General features: G+C 45.5%; 3 non-coding genes and 27 pseudogenes across 3 annotated transcripts; all 30 read left to right on the top strand.

Moving 5' to 3' along the window:
- Positions 1 to 1,100: 1,100 nt before the first annotated feature.
- LOC148269399 (5S ribosomal RNA) lies at positions 1,101 to 1,221 on the top strand (annotated as a pseudogene).
- A 233-nt stretch (positions 1,222 to 1,454) lies between these two features.
- On the top strand, positions 1,455 to 1,573 carry LOC148269398 (5S ribosomal RNA). Its single transcript, XR_015816225.1, has one exon. It is a non-coding gene; the product is annotated as a 5S ribosomal RNA (ribosomal RNA).
- Positions 1,574 to 2,456: 883 nt separating this feature from the next.
- On the top strand, positions 2,457 to 2,575 carry LOC148269397 (5S ribosomal RNA; annotated as a pseudogene).
- An 836-nt stretch (positions 2,576 to 3,411) lies between these two features.
- LOC148269396 (5S ribosomal RNA) lies at positions 3,412 to 3,530 on the top strand (annotated as a pseudogene).
- A 206-nt stretch (positions 3,531 to 3,736) lies between these two features.
- On the top strand, positions 3,737 to 3,855 carry LOC148269395 (5S ribosomal RNA; annotated as a pseudogene).
- A 205-nt stretch (positions 3,856 to 4,060) lies between these two features.
- Positions 4,061 to 4,179, top strand: LOC148269394 (5S ribosomal RNA; annotated as a pseudogene).
- A 206-nt stretch (positions 4,180 to 4,385) lies between these two features.
- On the top strand, positions 4,386 to 4,504 carry LOC148269393 (5S ribosomal RNA; annotated as a pseudogene).
- A 559-nt stretch (positions 4,505 to 5,063) lies between these two features.
- On the top strand, positions 5,064 to 5,182 carry LOC148269392 (5S ribosomal RNA; annotated as a pseudogene).
- Positions 5,183 to 5,740: 558 nt separating this feature from the next.
- On the top strand, positions 5,741 to 5,859 carry LOC148269391 (5S ribosomal RNA; annotated as a pseudogene).
- A 205-nt stretch (positions 5,860 to 6,064) lies between these two features.
- Positions 6,065 to 6,183, top strand: LOC148269390 (5S ribosomal RNA; annotated as a pseudogene).
- Positions 6,184 to 6,390: 207 nt separating this feature from the next.
- LOC148269389 (5S ribosomal RNA) lies at positions 6,391 to 6,509 on the top strand (annotated as a pseudogene).
- Positions 6,510 to 7,069: 560 nt separating this feature from the next.
- On the top strand, positions 7,070 to 7,188 carry LOC148269388 (5S ribosomal RNA). Its single transcript, XR_015816116.1, has one exon. It is a non-coding gene; the product is annotated as a 5S ribosomal RNA (ribosomal RNA).
- Positions 7,189 to 7,394: 206 nt separating this feature from the next.
- On the top strand, positions 7,395 to 7,513 carry LOC148269387 (5S ribosomal RNA; annotated as a pseudogene).
- Positions 7,514 to 8,394: 881 nt separating this feature from the next.
- Positions 8,395 to 8,513, top strand: LOC148269386 (5S ribosomal RNA; annotated as a pseudogene).
- A 205-nt stretch (positions 8,514 to 8,718) lies between these two features.
- On the top strand, positions 8,719 to 8,837 carry LOC148269385 (5S ribosomal RNA; annotated as a pseudogene).
- Positions 8,838 to 9,398: 561 nt separating this feature from the next.
- On the top strand, positions 9,399 to 9,517 carry LOC148269384 (5S ribosomal RNA; annotated as a pseudogene).
- A 205-nt stretch (positions 9,518 to 9,722) lies between these two features.
- On the top strand, positions 9,723 to 9,841 carry LOC148269383 (5S ribosomal RNA; annotated as a pseudogene).
- A 206-nt stretch (positions 9,842 to 10,047) lies between these two features.
- LOC148269382 (5S ribosomal RNA) lies at positions 10,048 to 10,166 on the top strand (annotated as a pseudogene).
- Positions 10,167 to 10,372: 206 nt separating this feature from the next.
- LOC148269381 (5S ribosomal RNA) lies at positions 10,373 to 10,491 on the top strand (annotated as a pseudogene).
- Positions 10,492 to 11,002: 511 nt separating this feature from the next.
- Positions 11,003 to 11,121, top strand: LOC148269380 (5S ribosomal RNA; annotated as a pseudogene).
- Positions 11,122 to 11,326: 205 nt separating this feature from the next.
- On the top strand, positions 11,327 to 11,445 carry LOC148269379 (5S ribosomal RNA; annotated as a pseudogene).
- A 207-nt stretch (positions 11,446 to 11,652) lies between these two features.
- LOC148269378 (5S ribosomal RNA) lies at positions 11,653 to 11,771 on the top strand (annotated as a pseudogene).
- A 560-nt stretch (positions 11,772 to 12,331) lies between these two features.
- LOC148269377 (5S ribosomal RNA) lies at positions 12,332 to 12,450 on the top strand (annotated as a pseudogene).
- Positions 12,451 to 12,655: 205 nt separating this feature from the next.
- LOC148269376 (5S ribosomal RNA) lies at positions 12,656 to 12,774 on the top strand (annotated as a pseudogene).
- Positions 12,775 to 12,980: 206 nt separating this feature from the next.
- LOC148269375 (5S ribosomal RNA) lies at positions 12,981 to 13,099 on the top strand (annotated as a pseudogene).
- Positions 13,100 to 13,661: 562 nt separating this feature from the next.
- LOC148269374 (5S ribosomal RNA) lies at positions 13,662 to 13,780 on the top strand (annotated as a pseudogene).
- Positions 13,781 to 14,340: 560 nt separating this feature from the next.
- LOC148269373 (5S ribosomal RNA) lies at positions 14,341 to 14,459 on the top strand (annotated as a pseudogene).
- A 203-nt stretch (positions 14,460 to 14,662) lies between these two features.
- Positions 14,663 to 14,781, top strand: LOC148269372 (5S ribosomal RNA; annotated as a pseudogene).
- Positions 14,782 to 14,988: 207 nt separating this feature from the next.
- Positions 14,989 to 15,107, top strand: LOC148269371 (5S ribosomal RNA; annotated as a pseudogene).
- Positions 15,108 to 15,639: 532 nt separating this feature from the next.
- LOC148269370 (5S ribosomal RNA) lies at positions 15,640 to 15,758 on the top strand. Its single transcript, XR_015816411.1, has one exon. It is a non-coding gene; the product is annotated as a 5S ribosomal RNA (ribosomal RNA).
- Positions 15,759 to 16,133: the final 375 nt, after the last annotated feature.

Below are 16,133 nucleotides of genomic sequence, written 5' to 3'. Positions count from 1 at the left end.
ACGAGAAGGATAAGTGAAGTGTGAACGCACCAGGAAACAAATGACGGGAGGGAGAAGAAAGGAGAAGGAGTGTATTTATTTGCAGCGCAAAATGAAACAGGTGCGATCATACCGGCACTAATGCACTGCATCCCATCAGAACTCTACAGTTAAGTGTGCTTGGACGAGAGTAGTTCTCGGATGGGTGACCTCCTAGGAAGTGTTCTTGTAGCACCAATTTTTTTCGGATGGGTCGTTTGACATTACACGCGAATGGAATTATGAACCGCTGGTTCATTTTCAAAGGTGTGTCACGGTACCGGGGCATTTTACTTGATATTAGAACGAGAGAGAGAGATGCAGAGTGCATGCACAAGGAAACAAATGACGGGAGGTGGGATGGAAGGAGAAAAAGTGTATGTATTTGCAACGCAGAATGAAACATGAGCGATCGTACCAGCACTAATGCAACGGATTCTATAAGAACTCCGCAAGTTAAGGGTGCTTGGGCGAGAGTAGTACTAGGATGGGTGACCTCCTACGAAGTCCTTATATTTCACCTATTTTTTTGGGAAGTCCTCATGTTGCACCCTTTTTTTTGCAAATAATTCTTTCGACATTACACGCGACTTTAATTATGATCTGCAGGTTTATCGCAAATGTGAGTCACGGCGCCGTGGAATTTTACTTGATATTAGAACGAGAACGGGAGGTGCAGTGCGCACGCACAAGGAAACAAATGACGGGAGGGGGAAGAAATGATATGGAGTGTACGTATTTGAAGTGCCAAATGAAACAGGTGCGATCGTACCAGCACTAATGCACGGATCCCATCAGAACTCCACAATTAAGTGTGCTTGGGCGAGAGTAGTACTCGGATTTGTGACATCCTGGGAAGTCCTCATGTTGTACCCATTTTTTTCCGGATGGGTCGTTCGACGTTACGCCGGGATGGAATTATGAACCACTGGTTCATTTGTAAAGGTGAGTCACGGTGTCGGGGCATTTTACTTGATATTAGAACAAGAAAAAGAGATGCAAAGTGCACGCACAAGGAAATAAATGACGGGAGGTGGGATGGAAGGAGAAAGAGTGTATGTATTTGCAGCGCAGAATGAAACATGAGCGATCATACCTGCACTAATGCAACGGATTCTATCAGAACTCCGCAGTTAAGGGTGCTTGGGCGAGAGTAGTACTAGGATGGGTGACCTTCTGCGAAGTCCTTATATTTCACCCATTTTCTTGGGAAGTCCTTGTGTTGCACCCATTTTTTCGCAGATAATTCTTTCGACGTTACACGCGACTTTAATTATGGTCCGCAGGTTTATTCACAAATGTGAGTCACGGCACCGTGGAATTTTACTTGATATTAGAACGAGAACGGGAGGTGCAGTGCGCACGCACAAGGAAACAAATGACGAGAGGGGGAAGAAATTATAAGGAGTGTATGTATTTGCAGCGCCAAATGAAACAGGTGCGATCATACCAGCACTAATGCACCGGATCCCATCAGAACTCTGTAGTTAAGTGTGATTGGGCGAGGGTAGTACTAGGATGGGTTACCTCCTGGGAAGTCCTCGTGTTGCACCTATTTTTTCTCGGATGGGTCGCTCGATATTACACGCGAATGGAATTATGAACCACTGGTTCATTCAGAAAGGTGAGTTCTGGTGCCGGGGCATTTTACTTGATATTAGAACGAGAAGGAGAGATACAGAGTAAAAACACAAGGAAACAAATGACGGGAGGGGGGATGGAAGGAGAAAGAGTGTATGTATTTGCAGCGCAGAATGAAGCATGAGCGATCATACCAACACTAATGTAACGGATTCTATAAGAACTCCGCAAGTTAAGGGTGCTTGGGCGAGAGTAGTACTAGAACGGGTGAGCTCCTGCGAAGTCCTTATATTTCACCCATTTTCTTGGGAAGTCCTCGTGTTGCACCCATTTTTTTGCAGATGATTCTTTCGACGTTACGCGCGACTTGAATAATGGTTCGCAAGTTTATTCGCAAATGTGAGTCACGGCGCCGTGACATTTTACTTTATATTTGAACGAGAACGGGAGTGGCAGTGTGCACGCACAAGGAAACAAATAACGGGAGGGGGAAGAAAGGAGAAGGAGTGTATGAATTTACAGCGCGAAATAAAACAAGTGCGATCATACCTCACTAATGAACTGGATCCCATCAGAATTCCGCAGTTAAGTGTGCTTGGTCGAGAGTAGTACTCGGATGGGTGTATCTTGGGAAGTCCTCGTGTCGCACAAATATTTTTTCAGACGGTTCGTTGGACGTTACGCGTGACTGGAAATATGGTCCGCTGGTTTATACGTAAATGTGAGTCAAGACGCAGGGGCATTTTAGTTGATATTAGAACGCGAAGTAGAGGTGAAGTGTGAACACACCAGGAAACAAATGACGGGAGGGGGAAGAAAGGAGAAGGAGTGTATGTATTTACAGCGCGAAATGAAATAGGTGTGATCATACAAGCACTAATGCACCGGATCCCATCACAACTCCGCAGTTAAGTGTGCTTGGGCGAGAGTAGTACTCGGATGGGTGACATCCTGGAAAGTTCTCGTGTTGCACTCATTTTTTTTTTAGATGGGTCGTCCGATGTTATGCGCGACTGGAACTATGGTCCTCTGGTTTATACGCAAATGTGAGTCAAGACGCAGGGGCATTTTAATTGATATTAGAACGAGAAGGAAAGGTGAAGTGTGAACGCACCAGGAAAAAATGACGGGAGGGGGAAGAAAGGAGAAGGAGTGTATGTATTTGCAGCGCGAAATGAAACAGGTGCTATCATACCAGCACTAATGCACAGGATCTGAACTCCGCAATTAAGTGTGCTTGGGCGAGAGTAGTACTCGGATGGGTGACCTCCGGGGAAGTCTTCGTGTTGCACCCATTTTTTTTTCGGATGGGTCGTTCGACGTTACGCGCAAATGGAATTATGAACCGCTGGTTCATTCGCAAAGGTGAGTCACGGTGCCGGGACATTTTACTTGATATTAGAACAAGAAGGAGAGATGCAGAGTGCACGCAGAAGGAAACAAATGACGGGAGGGGGGATGGAAGGAGAAAGAGTGTATGTATTTGCAGCGCAGAATGAAACATGAGCGATCATACCAGCACTAATGCAACAGATTCTATCAGAACTCCGCGAGTTAAGGGTGCTTGGGCAAGAGTAGTACTAGGATGGGTGACCTCCTGCGAAGTCCTTATATTTCACCCATTTTTTTGTAGATGATTCTTTCGACGTTTATGGTCTGCAGGTTTATATGCAAATGTGAGTCACGGCGCCTTGGCATTTTACTTGATATTTGAACGAGCACGGGAGGTGCAGTGCGCACGCACAACAAAACAAATGACGGGAGGGGGAAGAAAGGAGAAGGAGTGTATGTATTTGCAACGCAAAATTAAACAGGTGCGATCATAGCAGCACTAATGCACCGGATCCCATCACAACTCCGCAGTTAAGTGTGCTTGGGCGAAAGTAGTACTTGGATGGGTGACCTCTTGGGAAGTCTTCTTGTCGAACAAATTTCTTTTCAGAAGGGTCGTTCGACATTACGCGCGAGTAGAACTATGGTCTGCTGGTTTATACGCAAATGTGAGTCAAGAAGCAGGGGTATTTTAATCGATATTAGAACGAGAAGAAGAGATGCAGTGTGAACGCACAAGGAAACAAATGACGGGAGGGGGGAGGGAAGGAGAAGGAGTGTATGTATTTTCAGCACAAAATGAAACAGGTGCGATCATACCAGCAGAAATGCACCGGATCCCATCAGAACTCTGGAGTTAAGTGTGCTTTGGCAAAAGCACTACAAGGATGGGTTACCTCCTGGGAAGTTCGAGTGTTGCACCCTTTTTTTTTCAGATGGGTCATTCGACTTTACGCGCGATTGGAACTATGGTCCGCTGGTTTATACGCAAATGTGAGTCAAGACGCAGGGGCATTTTAATTGATATTAGAACGAGAACGGGAGGTGAAGTGTGAACGCACTAGGAAACAAATGACGGAAGGGAGAATAAAGAAGAAGGAGTATATGTATTTGCAGCGCGCAATTAAACAGGTGCGATCATACCAGCACTAATGCACCCGATCACATCAGAACTCCGCACTTAAGTGTGCTTGGGCGAGAGTAGTACTCGGATGGGTGACCTCCTGGGAAGTCCTCGTGTCGCACATATTTTTTTTCAGACTGATCGTTCGATGTTACGCGCGACTTGAACTATGGTCCGCTGGTTTATACGCAAATGTGAGTCAAAAAGCAAGGGTATTTTAATCGATATTAGAACGAGAAGAAGAGATGCAGTGTGAACGCACAAGGAAACAAATGAGGGGAGGGGGGAGGGAAGGAGAAAGAGTGTATGTATTTTCAGCGCAAAATGAAACAGGTGCGATCATACCAGCACAAATGCACCGGATCCCATCAGAACTCCGCAATTAAGTGTGCTTTGGCAAAAGTAGTACAAGGATGGGTTACCCCCTAGGAAGTTCTCGTGTTGCAACTATTTTTTTTCAGATGGGTTGTTCGACGTTACGCGCGAATGGAATTATGAACCGTTGCTCATTCGAATAGGTGAGGCACGGTGCCGGGGCATTTTACTTGATATTAGAACGAGAAGGAGAGATGCAGAGTTCACACACAAGAAAACAAATGACGGGAGGTGGCATGGAAGGAGAAAGTGTGTATGCATATGTAGCGTAGAATGAAACATGAGCGATCATACCAGCACTAATGCAACGGATTCTATCATAACTCTGCAAGTGAAGGGTGTTTGGGCGAGAGTAGTACTAGGATGGGTGACCTACTGCGAAGTCCTTTTATTTCACCCATTTCCTTGGAAAGTTCTCGTGTTGCACACATTTTTTTGCAGATGATTCTTTCGACGTTACGCGCGACTTGAATTATGGTCCGCAGGTTTATTAGCAAATTTAGTCACGGCGCCGTGGCATTTTACTAGATATTTGAACGAGAACGGGAGTTGCAGTGCGCACGCACAAGGAAACAAATGATGGGAGGGGGAAGAAAGGAGAAGGAGTATATGTATTTGCGGCGTGAAATGAAACAGGTGCGATCATACCAGCACTAATTCACCAGATCCCATCATAACTCCGCAATTAAGTGTGCTTGGGCGATAGTAGTACTCGGATGGGTTACCTCCTTGGAAGTCCTCGTGTTGCATCCAATTTTTTTCGGATGGGTCGTTCGACGTTACGCGCAAATGGAATTATGAATCGCTGGTTTATTCGCAAAGGTGAGTCATGGTACCGAGGAATTTTACTTGATATTAGAACGAGAAGGAGAGATGCAGAGTGCACGCACAAGGAAACAAATGACGGGAGGGGGGATAGAAGGAGAAAGAGTGTATGTATTTGTAGTGCAGAACGAAACATGCACGATCATACCAGAATTAATGCAACGGATTCTATCAGAACTCCCTAAGTTAAGGGTGCTCGGGCGAGAGTAGTACTAGGATGGGTGACCTCCCGCGAAGTCCTTATATTTCACCCATTTTATTGGGAAGTCCTCGTGTTGCACCCATTTTTTTGTAGATGATTCTTTCGACGTTACGCGCGACTTGAATTATGGTCCGCAAGCTTATTCGCAAATGTGAGTCACGGCGCTGTGGCATTTAACTTGATATTAGAACGAGAACAGGAGGTGCAGTGCGCATGCACAAGGAAACAAACGACGGGAGGGGGAAGAAAGGAGGAGTGTATGTATTTGCAGCGCGAAATAAAGAAGGTGCGATCATATCAGCACTAATGCACCGGATCCCATCAGAACTCTGCAATTAAGTGTGCTTGGGCGAGAGTAGTACTCGGATGGGTGACCTCCTGGGAAGTACTCATGTTGCAACAATTTTTTTTCAGACGGATCGTTCGACGTTACGCGCGACTGGAACTATGGTCCGTTGGTTTATACGCAACTATGAGTCAAGAAGCAGGGGAATTTTAATCGATATTAGAACGAGAAGGAGAGGTGCAGTGTGAACGCAAAAGGAAACAAATGATGGGAGGGGGAGGGAAGGAGAAGGTGTGTATGTATTTTCAGCACGAAATGAAACAGGTGCGATCATACCTGCACAAATGCACCGGATCCCATCAGATCTCCGCAGTTAAGTGTGTTTTGGCGAAAGTAGTACAAGGATGGGTTACCTCCTCAGAAGTTCTCGTGTTGCACCCATTTTTTTTTTCAGATGGGTCGTTCGACGTTACGCGCGACTGGAACTATGGTCTGCTGGTTTATACGCAAATGTGAGTCAAGACGCAGGGGCATTTTAATTTATATTAGAACGAGAAGGAGAGGTGAAGTGTGAACGCAACAGGAAACAAATGACGGGAGGGGGAAGAAAGTAGATGGAGTGTATGTATTTGCAGCGTGAAATGAAACAGGTGCGATCATACCAGCACTAATGCACCGGTTCCCATCAGAACTCCGCAGTTAAGTGTGCTTGGGAGAGAGTAGTACTCGGATGGGTGATCTCCTGGGAAGTCCTCGTGTTGCACCCAATTTTTTTCCGATGGGTCATTCGACGTTACACGCGAATAGAATTATGAACAGCTGGTTCATTCACAAAGGTGAGTCACAGTGCTAGAACATTTTACTTGATATTATAACGGGAAGGAGAGATGCAGAGTGCACGCACAAGAAACCAAATGATGGGAGGGGGGATGGAAGGAGAAAGAGTGTATGTATTTGCAGCGCAGAATGAAACATGAGCGATCATACCAGCACTAATGCAACGGATTCTATCAAAACTCCGCGGTTAAGGGTGCTTGAGCGAGAGTAGTACTAGGATGGATGACCTCCTGCGAAGTCCTTATATTTCACCTATTTTCTTGGGAAGTCCTCGTGTTGTACCAATTTTTTTGCAATTGATTATTTCGACGTTACGCGCGACTTGAATTATGGTCCGCAGGTTTATTCGCAAATATGAGTCACGGCACCGTGGCATTTTACTTGATATAAGAACGAGAAGGGGAGGTGTAGTACGCACGCACAAGGAAACAAATGACGGGAGGGGGAAGAAAGGAGAAGGAGTGTATGTATTTGTAGCGCAAAATTAAATTGGTGCGATCATACCAGCACTAATGCACTGGATCCCATCAGAACTCCGCAGTTAAGTGTGCTTGGGCGAGAGTAGTACTCAGATGGGTGACCTCCTGGGAAGTCCTCGTGTCGCACTAATTTTTTTTCAGACGGGTTGTTCGACTTTACGCGCGACTGGAACTATAGTCCGCTTGTTTATACGCAAATGTGAGTCAAGAAGAAAGAGTATTTTAATCGATATTAGAACGATAAGGAGATGTGCAGTGTGAACGCACAAGAAAGCAAACGATGGGTAGGGGGAGGGAAGGAAAAGAAGTGTATGTATTTTCAGCACGAAATGAAACAGGTGCGATCATACCAGCACAAATGCACCAGATCCCATCAGAACTCCGCAGTTAAGTGTGCTTTGGCGAAAGTAGTACAAAGATGGGTTACCTCTTGGGAAGTTCTCGTGTTGCACCCATTTTTTTTTCAGATGGGTCGTTCGACGTTACGCGGGACTGGAACTATGGTCCGCTAGTTTATACGCAAATGTGAGTCAAGATGCAGGGAAATTTTAATTGATATTAAAACGAGAAGGAGATGTGAAGTCTGAACGCACCAGGAAACAAATGACGGGAGGGGGAAGAAAGGAGAAGGAGTGTTTGTATATGCAGTGCGAAATGAAACAGGTGCGATCATACGAGAACTAATGCACCGGATCTGAACTCCGCAGTTAATTGTGCTTGGGCAAGAGTAGTACTCGGTTGGGTGACCTCCTGGGAAGTCCTCATGTTGCACCCATTTTTTTTCGGATGGGTCGTTTGACATTACGCGCGAATGGAATTATGAAACGCTGGTTCATTTGCAAAGGTGAGTCACGGTGCTGGGGCATTTTACTTGATATTAGAACGAGAATGAGAGATGCAGAGCGTACGCACAAGGAAACAAATGACGGGAGGGGGGATGGAAGGAGAAGGAGTGTATGTATTTGCAGCGCATAATGAAACATGAGCGATCATACCAGCACTAATGCAACGGATTCTATCAGAACTCCGCATGTTATGGGTGCTTGGGAGAGAGTAGTACTAGGATGGTTGACCTCCTGCGAAGTCCTTATATTTCACCCATTTTCTTGGGAAGTCCTCGTGTTACACCCATTTTTTTGCAAATAATTCTTTCGATGTTACGCGCGACTTGAATTATGGTCCGCAAGCTTATTCGCAAATGTGAGTCACGGCGCCATGGCTTTTTACTTGATATTTGAACGAGAATGGGAGGTGCAGTGCGCACGCACAAGGAAACAAATGACGGTAGGGGGAAGAAAGGAGAAGGAGTATATGTATTTGCAGCACGAAATTAAACAGGTGCGATCATACCAGCACTAATGAACCAGATCCCATCAGAACTCCGCAGTTAAGTGTGTTTGGGTGAGAGTAGTACTCGGATGGGTGACCTCCTAGGAAGTACTCGTGTCGCACCAATTTTTTTTCAAACGGGTCGTTCGACATTACGCGCGACTGGAACTATGGTCCGCTGGTTTATACACAAATGTGAGTCAATAAGCAGGGGCATTTTAATCGATATTAGAACGAGAAGGAGAGGTGCAGTGTGAACGCACAAGGAAACAAATGACGGGAGGGGGAAGAAAGGAGAACGAGTGAATGTATTTGCACTGCGAAATTAATCAGGTGTGATCATACCAGCACTAATGCACCGGATCCCATCAGAACTCCGTAGCTAAGTGTGCTCGGGCGAAAGTAGTACTCGGATGGGTGACCTCTTGGGAAGTCCTCATGTTGCATCCATTTTTTTTCGGATGGGTCGTTTGACGTTACGAGAGAATGGAATTATGAACCGTTTGTTCATTCGCAAAGGTGAGTCACGGTGCCGGGGCATTTTACTTGATATTATAACGAGAAGGAGAGATGCAGAGTGCACGCACAAGGAAACAAATGACGGGAGGGGGGATGGAAGGAAAATGAGTGTATGTATTTGCAGCACAGAATGAAACATGAGCGATCTTACCAGTACAAATGCAACGGATTCTATAAGAACTCCGCAAGTTAAGGGTGCTTGGGCGAGAGTAGTACTAGGATGGGTGACCTCTTGCGAAGTCCTTATATTTCACCCATTTTCTTGTGAAGTCCTCGTGTTGCACCTATTTTTTTGCAGATGATTCTTTCGATGTTACGCGCTACTTGAATTATGGTCCTTAGGTTTATTCGCAAATTTGAGTCACGGCGCTGTGGCATTTTACTTGATATTTGAACGAGAACGGGAGGTGCAGTGCGCACGCACAAGGAAACAAATGACGGGAGGGGGAAGAAAGGAGAAGGAATGTATGTATTTGTAGCGCAAAATTAAACCGATGCGATCATACCAGTACTAATGCACCAGATCCCATCAGAACTCCATAGTTAAGTGTGTTTGGGCGAGAGTAGTAGTCGGATGGGTGACCTCCTGGGAAGACCTCGTGTTGCACCAATTTTTTTGCAGATGATTCTTTCGATGTTACGCGCGACTTGAATTATGGTCCGTAGGTTTATTAGCAAATGTTAGTCACGGCGCCGTTGCATTTTACTTTATATTTGAACGAGAATGGGAGATGCAGTGCGCACGCACAAGGAAACAAATGACGGGAAGGGAAAGAAAGGAGAAGGAGAGTATGTATTTGCAGCGCGAAATTAAACAGGTGCGATCATACCAGCACAAATGCACCGGATCCCATCATAACTCTGCAGTTAAATGTGCTTGGGCGAGACTAGTACTCGGATGGGTGACCTCTTGGGAAGTCCTCTTGTCGCACCAATTTTTTTTCAAACGGGTCGTTCGACGTAACGCGCGACTGGAACTGTGGTCCGCTGGTTTATACGCAAATGTGAGTCAAGAAGTAGGGGCATTTTAATCGATATTAGAACGAGAAAGAGAGGTGCAGTGTGAACGCACAAGGAAACAAATGATGGGAGGGGGGAGGGAAGAAGAAGGAGCACATGTATTTTCAGCACGAAATGAAACAGGTGCGATCATACCAGCACAAATGCACCGGATCCCATCATAACTCCGCAGTTAAGTGTGCTCTGGCGAAAGTAATACAAGGATGGGTTACCTACTGGGAAGTTCTCGTGTTGCACCCTTTTTTTTTTCAGATGGGTCGTTCGACGTTACGCGCGACTGGAACTATGGTCCGCTAGTTTATACAAAAATGTGAGTCAAGACACAATGACATTTTAATTGATATTAGAACGAGAAGGAGAGGTGAAGTGTGAACGCACTAGGAAACAATTGACGGGAAGGGGAAGAAAGGAGAAGGAGTGTATTTATTTGCAGCGTGAAATGAAACAGGTGCGATCATACCAGTAATAATGCACCGGATCCCATCAAGACTTCGCAGTTAAGTGTGCTTGAGCGAGAGTAGTACTTAGATGGGTGACCTCCTGGGAAGTCCTCGTGTTGCACCTATTTTTTTTCGGATGGGTCGTTCGACTTTACGCGCGAATGGATTTATGAACCGCTGGTTCATTCGTAATGGTGAGTCACGGTGTCGGGGCAATTTACTTGATATTAAAACGAGAAGGAGAGATGCAGAGTGTATGTATTTGCAGCGCAGAACGAAACATGAGCGATCATACCAGCACGAATGCAACGGATTCTATCAGAACTCCGCAAGTTAAGGATGCTTGGGCGAGAGTAGTACTAGGATTGGTGACCTCCTGCGAAGTCCTTATATTTCGCCCATTTTCTTGGGAAGTCCTCGTGTTGCACCCATTTTTTTACAGATGATTCTTTTGACGTTCCGCGCGACTTGAATTATGATCCGCAGGTTTATTCGCAAATGTGAGCCACGGCGCCGTGGCATTTTACTTGATATTTAAGCGAGAACGGGAGGTGCAGTGCGCACGCACAAGGAAACAATTGACGGGAGGGGGAAGAAAGGAGAAGGAGTGTATGTATTTGCAGCGCGAAATTAAACAGGTGCGATCATACCAGCACAAATGTACCGGATCCCATCAGAACTCCGCAGTTAAGTGTGCATGGGCGAGAGTAGTACTCGGATGTGTGACCTCTTGGGATGTCCTCATGTCGCACCAATTTTTTTTCTAACGGGTCGTTCGACGTTACGTTCGACTGCAACTATGGTCTGATTGTTTATACGCAAATATGAGTCAAGAAGCAGGGGCATTTTAATCGATATTAGAACGAGAATGAGAGGTGCCGTGTGAACGCACAAGAAAAGAAATAATGGGAAGGGGAGGGAAGGAGAATGAGTGTATGTATTTTCAGCTCGAAATGAAACAGGTGCGATCATACCAACACAAATGCACCGGATCCCATCAGAACTCCGCAGTTAAGTGTCTTTTGGCGAAAGTAGTACAAGGAGGGGATACCTCCTGGTAAGTTCTCGTGTTGCACCTATTTTTTTTTTACGATGGGTCGTTCGACGTTACGCGCTACTTGAACTATGGTCCGCTGGTTTATACGCAAATGTGATTCAAGACGCAGTGGCATTTTAATTGATATTAGAACGAGAAGGAGAGGTGAAGTGTGAACGCACCAGGAAACAAATGACAGGATGGGGAAGAAAGGAGAGGGAGTGTATGTATTTGCAGCGTGAAATGAAACAGGTGCGATCATACAAGCACTAATGCACCGGATCCCATTAGAACTCTGCAGTTAAGTGTGCTTGGGCGAGAGTAGTACTCGTATGGGTGATCTCCTCGGAAGTCCTCGGGTTGCACTCATTTTTTTCTGATGGGTCGTTCGACGTTACGCGCGAATGGAATTATGAACCGCTGGTTCATTCGCAAAGTTGAGTCATGGTGCCGGAGTATTTTACTTGATATTAGTACGAGATGGAGAGATGCAGAGTGGACGCACAAGAAAACAAATGATGGGAGGGGGAATGGAAGGAGAAACAGTGTATGTATTTATAGCGCAGAATGAAACATGAGCGATCATACCAGCACTAATGCAACGGATTCTATAAGAACTCCGCAAGTTAAGGGTACTTGGGCGAGAGTAGTACTAGGATGGGTGACCTCCTGCGAAGTCCTTATATTTCACCCATTTTCTTGGGAAGTCCTCGTGTTGCACCCATTTTTTTGCAGATGATTCTTTCGACGTTACGCGCGACTTGAATTATGATCCGCAGGTTTATTCGCAAATGTGAGTCACAACACCGTGGCATTTTACTTGATATTTGAACGAGAACGGGAGGTGAAGTGCGCACGCACATGGAAACAAATGACGGGAGTGGGAAGAAAGGAGAAGGAGTGTATGTATTTGCAGCACGAAATTAAACATGTACGATTATACCTGCACTAATGCACCGGATCCCATCATAACTCCGCAGTTAAGTATGCTTGAGCGAGAGTAGTACTCGGATGGGTGACCTCCAGGGAAGTCCTCGTGTCGCACTTATTTTTTTTCAGACGGGTCGTTCGACGTTACGCACAACTGGAACTATGGTCCGCTGGTTTATACGCAAATGTGAGTCAATAAGCAGAGGCATTTTAATCGATGTTAGACGAGAAGGAGAGGTGCAGTGTGAACGCACAAGGAAACAAATGATAGGACAAGGGCGGGAAGGAGAAGGAGTGTATGTATTTTCAGCACGAAATGAAACAGGTGTGATCATACTAGCACAAATGCACCGGATCCCATAAGAACTCCGCAGTTAAGTGTGCTTTGGCGAAAGTAGTACAAGGATGGGTTACCTCCAGGGAAGTTCTCGTGATGCACCTATTTTTTTTTCAGTTGGGTCGTTCGACGTTACGCGCAACTGAAACTTTGGTCCGCTGGTTTATACGCAAATGGGAGTCAAGATGCAGGAGCATTTTAATTGATATTAAAACGAGAAGGAGAGGTGAAGTGTGAACACACTAGGAAACAAATGACGAGAGGGGGAAGAAAGGAGAATTAGTGTATTTATTTGCAGCGCAAAATAAAACAGGTGCGATCATACCAGCACTAATGCACCGGATTCCATCAGAACTCCGCAGTTAAGTGTGCTTGGGCGAGAGTAGTACTCGGACGGGTGACCTCCTGGGAAGTCTTTGTGTTGCACCCATTTTTTTTCAGATGGGTCACTCGATGTTAGGAACGAATAGAATTATGAACCGCTGGTTCGATCGCAAAGGTGAGTCACGGTGCCGGGGCATTTTATTTGATATTAGAACGAGATGGAGATATGCAGAGTGCACGCACAAGGAAACAAATGACGGGAGGGGGGATTTAAGGAGAAAGAGTGTAAGTATTTGCAGCGCATAATGAAACATGAGCGATCATACCAGCACTAATGCAACGGATTCTATCAGAACTCCACAAGTTAAGGGTTCTTGGGCGAGAGTAGTACTAGGATGGGTCACCTCCTTCGAAGTCCTTATATTTCACCCATTTTTTTATGAAGTCCTCGTGTTGCGCACCATTTTTTTGTAGATGATTCTTTCGACGTTACGCGCAACTTGAATTATGGTCTGCAGGTTTATTCACAAATGTGAGTCACGGTGCCATGACATTTTACTTGATATTAGAACGAGAACGGGAGGTGCAGTTCGCACGCACAAGAAAACAAATGACGAGAAGGGGAAGAAAGGAGAAGGAGTGTATGTATTTGCAGCGCGAAATTAAACAGGTGCGATCATACCAGTACTAATGCACCAGATCCCATCAGAACTCCGCAGCTAAGCGTGCTTGGGCGAGAGTAGCACTCGGATGGGTGACCTCCTGGGAAGTCCTCGTGTTGCACCCATTTTTTTTCGGATGGGTCGTTTGACGTTACACACAAATGGAATTATGAACCGCTGGTTCATTCGCAAAGGTGAGTAACGGTGCCGGGTAATTTTACTTAATATTAGAACGAGAAAGAGAGATGCAGAGTGCACGCACAAGGAAACAAATAACGGGAGGGTGGATGAAGGGAGAAAGCGTGTATGTATTTGCAGCGCAGAATGAAACATGAGCGATCATACCAGCACTAATGCAATGGATTCTATCAGAACTACGCAGGTATGGGTGCTTGGGCGAGAGTAGTACTAGGATGGGTTACCTCCTGCGAAGTCCTTGTATTTCACCCATTTTCTTGGGAAGTCCTCGCGTTGCACCCATTTATTTGAAGATGATTCTTTTGACGTTACGTACGACTTGAATTATTGTCCGCAGGTTTATTCACAAATGTGAGTCACGGCGCCGTCGCATTTTACTTGATATTAGAATGAGAACGAGAGGTGTAGTGCACACGCACAAGGAAACAAATGACGGGAGGGGGAAGAAAGGAAAAGGAGTGTATGTATTTGCAGTACGAAATTAAACATTTGGGATCATACCAGCACTAATACAGCGGATCCCATCAGAACTCCGCAGTTAAGTGTGCTTGGGTGAGAGTAATATTTGGATGGGTGACCTCCTGGGAAGTCCTCGTGTCGCACCAATTTTTTTTCTGACGGGTAGTTTGACGTTACACGCGACAGGAACTATGGTTCGCTGGTTTATACGCAAATGTGAATCATCAACCAGGGGCATTTTAATCGATATTAAAACGAGAATGAGAGGTACAGTGTGAACACACAGGGAAACAAATGATGGGAGGGGAGAGGAAAAGAGGAGTGTATGTATTTTCAGCACGAAATGAAACAGGTGCAATCACACCAGCACAAATGCACCGGATCCCATCAGAACTCCGCAGTTAATTGTGCTTTGGCGAAAGTAGTACAAGGATGGGTTACCTCCTTGGAAGTTCTCGTGTTGCACCCATTTTTTTTTTCAGATGGGTCGTTCGACGTTACGCGCGACTGGAATTATGGTCCGCTGGTTTATACGCAAATATGAGTCAAGACGCAGGGGCATTTTAATTGATATTAGAACGAGAAGGAGAGGTGAAGTGTGAACGCACCAGGAAACAAATGACAAGAGGGGAAAGAAAGGAGAAGAAGTGAGTGTATTTGTGGCGCGAAATTACACAGGTGCGATCATACCAGCACTAATGCACCGGATCCCATCAGAACTCCGTAGTAAAGTGTGCTTGGGCGAGAGTAGTTCTCGGATGGGTGATCTCTTGGGAAGTTCTCGTGTCGCATAAATTTTTTTTCAGACGGGTCGTTTGACGTTACTTGCGACTGGAGATATGGTCCAATTGTTTATACGCAAATGTGAGTCAAGAAGCAGGGACATTTTAATCGATATTAGAACGAGAAGGAGATGTGCAGTGTGAATGCACAAGGAAACAAATGATGGGATGGGGGAGGGAAGGAGAAGGAGTGTATGTATTTTCACTACGAAATTAAACAGGTGCTATCATACTAGCACAAATACACCGGATCCCATAAGTACACCGCAGTTAAGTGTGCTTTGGCGAAAGTAATACAAGGATGGGTTACCTCCTGGGAAGTTCTCGTGTTGGACCCATTTTTTTTTTCAGATGGGTTGTTCGACGTTACGCGCGACTGGAACTATGATCCGCTGGTTTATACGCAAATGTGAGTCAAGACGCAGGAGAATTTTAATTGATATTATAACGAGAAGGAGAGGTGAAGTGTGAATGCACCAAGAAGCAAATGACGGGAGGGGGAAGAAAGGAGAATGAGTGTATGTATTTGCAGCGCAAAATTAAACAGGTGCGATCATACCAGCACTAATGCACCGGATCGCATCAGAACTCCGCAGCTAAGCGTGTTTGGGCGAGAGTAGTACTCAGATGGGTGACCTCTTGGGAAGTCCTCGTGTTGCACCCATTTTTTTTCGGATGGGTTGTTTGACGTTACGCGCGAATGGAATTATGAACTGCTGGTTCATTCAAAAAGGTGAGTCACGGTGCCGGGGTATTTTACTTGATATTAGAAAGAGAATGAGAGATGCAGAGTGCACGCACAAGGAAACAAATGACGGGAAGGGGGATGAAAGGAGAAATAGTGTATGTATTTGCAGCGCAGAATGAAACATGAGCGATCATACCACCACTAATGCAACGGATTCTATCAGAACTCCGCAAGTTAAGGGTGCTTGGGCGAGAGTAGTACTAGGATGGGTGACCTCCTGCGAAGTTCTTATATTTCACCCATTTTCTTGGGAAGTCCTCGTGTTGCACCCATTTTTTTGTAGATGATTCT

The sequence above is a fragment of the Carica papaya genome, chromosome 1, assembly GCF_054855325.1.
Source record: "Carica papaya isolate Zhongbai chromosome 1, ASM5485532v1, whole genome shotgun sequence".
NCBI classification, from domain to species: domain Eukaryota; kingdom Viridiplantae; phylum Streptophyta; class Magnoliopsida; order Brassicales; family Caricaceae; genus Carica; species Carica papaya.
The sequence above is the reverse complement of the archived record's forward strand: the minus strand, read 5'-3'. Positions and strand labels throughout refer to the sequence as shown.